The sequence below is a fragment of the Neophocaena asiaeorientalis genome, unplaced genomic scaffold, assembly GCF_003031525.2.
Source record: "Neophocaena asiaeorientalis asiaeorientalis breed wild unplaced genomic scaffold, Neophocaena_asiaeorientalis_V1.1 scaffold1, whole genome shotgun sequence".
NCBI classification, from domain to species: Eukaryota; Metazoa; Chordata; class Mammalia; order Artiodactyla; family Phocoenidae; genus Neophocaena; species Neophocaena asiaeorientalis.
In genome coordinates, this window is record NW_020171981.1 from 5,449,746 (window position 1) to 5,453,920 (window position 4,175).

At 56.2% G+C, this 4,175-nt stretch overlaps 1 protein-coding gene across 1 annotated transcript in view; it reads right to left on the reverse strand.

Annotated features, from left to right (window-relative positions):
- Positions 1-2,959: 2,959 nt before the first annotated feature.
- Positions 2,960-4,175, reverse strand: part of PPP1R9B (protein phosphatase 1 regulatory subunit 9B) — a 16,942-nt gene continuing 15,726 nt past the window's right edge. The window contains exon 11 of the mRNA XM_024743085.1: positions 2,960-4,175. The gene's annotated coding sequence lies outside the window, so the exon portion shown is untranslated.

A 4,175-nucleotide genomic window follows, 5' to 3' on the forward strand; every position in this document is an offset into this window, starting at 1 on the left:
GTGGGGGGATGAGGTCAGACTTGGACCTGGTGAGCTGGAGGTGGTGGCAGGTCAGCCAGGGGAGAGAATACAATAATCAACAGCTAGCTACGGTCCCGAGATGGTGCAGGGGGTACCAGACACTGTGCTAGGCACTTTTCTCAGATGATTAATGTCACCCTCACGATAAACCCGTGAGGTAGGTGTTTCTGTTACCCCCTTTGTCTGTTCAAGAGCAAGTGGTGAGATTGGGCAGGGGGGTCCAGAGCCCAGGGGAGCGGTGTGCAGTCTGTAGGGATAGAGTTCCCTGATGGCCAAGGTCTCTGCAGTCCCAGGTCTCTGAGGGGCTCTGGGAGGTGGCATGTTGCGCCCGGATGGTCTTAGGACCATGGGTAAGGACAGAATTCATAACCTTTAGGGGCTGAAGATCCAATGAGATCATGGGAGTTTTGGCATCTCTGGGTGTCTTTAGAATCTGCTAGCAGCCATGGGATGCTGGCTGGACTGTGGAGATCTGGGGAGGGAGTGGTGACTCTGGAGGTGTTTTCGGGGCTGTGTCTGGGAAACACAGTTTGTGGGCATTTGGTGAAATCTGGGTGGTGGGCTGGAGTGAGGGATTGATTATATAGCCCCCGTAGGGAGTGGGGAGATGATAGGTATGTAATGTCAATGTTGGGGGCACATTCTATGGGAGGGTGTCTATAGACCATAAGACTCAGGAGGACCCCCTAAATTTCTGGGAGCTGGGAAACTCCCCTCATCTGATTTCCCTCCCTTATGGCGAATGTTGGGGCTGTGGCAAACCTACGCAAGCTCCTAAGAACTGGGGAGGTGGCAGGGCAGGGCTGGGGTAACGCCTCACACAGGCTTGCCCATGGCTACTTGACATAGCCCCAAACGTGGACATAGCTCACAGGTGAGTCACCTCTCAGGCCTGAGGAACTCGCAAAGCCACACACACCGTCCCCAGCCACACACCACACTCAGGCTTTGACTTGGGCTACTCTCCAAAGGGATTCCACCTTTTGGAACATACGGGGTGCAAGCCCCTCACCTAATACACGGGACAGATGGGGGCAGGACCCCACCCTGGATGCTCTGCTCTGGTCAGATCAACAGAAGCCCTCATCACAACCCCCACGTCTGCCTCGCCACCCAGGAAGATCCAGCCACTTCACTCCTTGGGAACTTTTTTTTATTTTAATGAATTTATTTTTGGCCGCGTTGGGTCTTCGTTGCTGCGTGTGGGCTTTCTCTAGTTGTGGCGAGTGGGGGCTACTCTTCGTTGCAGTGCGTGGGTTTCTCATCACAGTAGCTTCTCTTGTTGCGGAGCACAGGCTCTAGGTGCGCAGGCGTCAGTAGTTGTAACACGCGGTCTCAGCAGTTGTGGCTCATGGGCTCTAGGGCACAGGCTCAGTAGTTGTGGCGCATGGGCTTAGTTGCTTCGCAACATGTGGGATCTTCCCGGACCAGGGCTCGAACCCGCGTCCCCTGCATTGGCAGTCGGATTCTCAACCACTGTGCCACCAGGGAAGTCCTCCTTGGGTCTTCTTGGCCAGGTTGCCTGAGAAGGGCCCAAGTCACCTGTAACTCTGGAGGTATGACCTGTGATCTTGTGGTTTGGTGGTTTCTGATCCTGGGATTCAGCCACCTGGATTTGTCTTCCCAGCAGTGTTCCAAGGAAGATCCACTTGTAAGAGAAAATGCCTAGAGAGGCATGGCCACCATCTCCAGGTTGCCAGGTTGATTCTTAGGTGGGTGGCAGAATTGGACTGGTTATATATGGCCCTGAGGTGTAGAACTAGGATTTTTGGAATGAAGCTATGGGAAGCCAGAATTTGGCTTGACATGAAGGAGACTTGTGAGACAGAGCCATCCAGAAGGGAGTGGCCACCCCAGGAGCTGACTGCCACTGGGAGTTCTGGTAGAGGCCACTCGTCTCGGGTTTGTCAGGGGCCCACCAAAGTGACTTTGAAGGGCCCTAATGTTGGGACTTCCATTCTTTAGGGCAAAGAGGACTGTGAGAATCCTCTTGGCGGCCGGGCCACTGAACACAAGTGTCTTGTGCTTTTTTCTCACACATAGCGCACAGCTCCCAGAGCAAGGAGAGGCCCCACTGCCCCCTGCTCTCATCTCTGTCTGGGATTTCACTGAAGTTTGTCCCTGGAACCCTGGCATCTGGACACCCAGACCCATTGGTATTAGAACTGGTGAGTTAGCAACCAAACCTGCTGGCACAGAGCAGAGGTCTAGGACTACTTAAGGCCTCTCTGGCTACCGCCAGAGGGATTCTCTAGAACCCAGGCGACAAAATTGCTCTGACGTATCATCTCCCACCCCCCAGCTGCACCTCCAGAAAACTAGGGGCTGGGTATCCCCATCAGGTTACACTTCTCAGGGGAGGGACTCAGGGTTCACCTTACTATATCTAACCCATCCTTTGAATTCCATCAGAGACCTTGAAAAAGAGGAAAGCGATGAGCCTAAGGAAAGCTCTAGAAACCTCAGCCCTGCCCGGAAGGGATGGGGGGCGGTGGGGGGATGGTGGCAGACGGAATTTGCGGGAACAAGGGTTCTCAGTATAAAGATCCTCAGGGTCAGAGGTAGCACTAGTGGGAGACCACTGGGCTCAGACTGGCATCTCTGCCCCCCACCCCCTCCTGCGAATCAAGAAACCAGGCAGCAAGGCTCTGGGGGCTGCTTTTATGGGGACGACCTGACAGAGGGCATGGTCCGTACAAAACCGGGAACAATACATACATATATATATTATATACAGAGACGCAGTCCTGTGGAAGGCGGGACAGAGGTGGCCCTGGCCGGAGAAACCAGAAGCACCCCCCCACGGCCCCGCCCACCCAGCCCCGCCCCCTCCATCTGCTGAGGCCGAGGAGGTGAAGTGCATGGGCCCAGGCACTGAGACAGCCAGCTCCTTCGGGGGTAGGCGCACGTCTGGGGGCAGGAAGTGGGTGCTGAGAAATACTGATCGATGGCATGGTCTATTTACAGGGGACGAGGAAAAGCCAAAATGGATGGAACAAGCGTCGTTTTTTAAAAAAAGAACAAAAACCCAGGCTGAGGCAGGGGCATGAGGAAGAGGCAAAATGAGAGATGTAATCTGAAAGGGGAGGGGACCTGGGGTGAGGGTCTCACCTCCCTTGGTCCAAGCCCCAATTTGGGGTTAAAGTGGGGAAACGGAGTTGATTTCACTTAGAAAGCAGGCTGCCAGCAGGGCAGCCCTGGTCTCCAAAAAGATGAAAAGTAGTAAAATTTTGCCCTCCAGTCAAAACATTGGAAAACTGTGGGTGTGGGTGGGGTGAGGCTGAATCTCTGCCATGTTAGTACAAGGCTTCCAGGTGTGGCCCTGCGTAGGGCAGGACAGGGCCTGGCTCTCCAGTGACAAATGTTCCCCTCACCTAAAACCAGGCCCCCTAAGCTGACCTCCTCTCCTCCCGCTCATTCCCAGGGTTGGCCAGGAAACCTGGTCCCCAAAGAGGCCGCAGAACAGTTCCAGGAAGAGGTTATGGCTATTTGGCACCTGGGGGGGAGGGGAGGCACAAGGAGAAACTGAGGGCTGCTGCCCCAAGAAAAGGGGGAGCTGGACATCAGGTGTCCCGGACTCTCCCCTTTTCATGAAGGATACGTGAGAAATCAGTGCAGGGCCAGGCCCAGCCTCCAGGCTCTGGGTAGACTCTACCCATCCTGGGAGGGCAGACAGGGATGGCAGGAGAGGTGTAGAGGCGACCCCTCCCGGCAGGAGGGTCAGGATGCAACAGAACAGCACGATGACGGGGGAGCGGGGACAGGACAGGAAGGTAGACTCAAGTCAAGAGGCCCAGGGGCCGCCTAGGAGCCCCGTGAGCAGGGAGCAGCCTCCAGGTGGTGAGGTGCTGGGAGAGCCCCCGGCCCCTTTCCAGTCCAGAGACAAAGGCTGGAGGCTGTAACGTCTGGCAGTTTGGTCTGCAGGTCCTCGTGTCCATCCACCACCCAGGCCAGCCCTTGGCATCCCATGGCCTCTGTGCCTCAGCCCCACAGGCTAGGAGGAGGCCATCCTTCCAGCCACCTGTCTGCCCGGGGCCACCTTAAGGGGGCCTGTAATATGGGCCCTCTGGTCCCTGAAGCTGGGGGAGGTGGGGTGGAGGGGTGGGGGAGTCGGGGCACCTGTCCCCAGGCTGGTAGGGGGCGGGGTGAAGTAT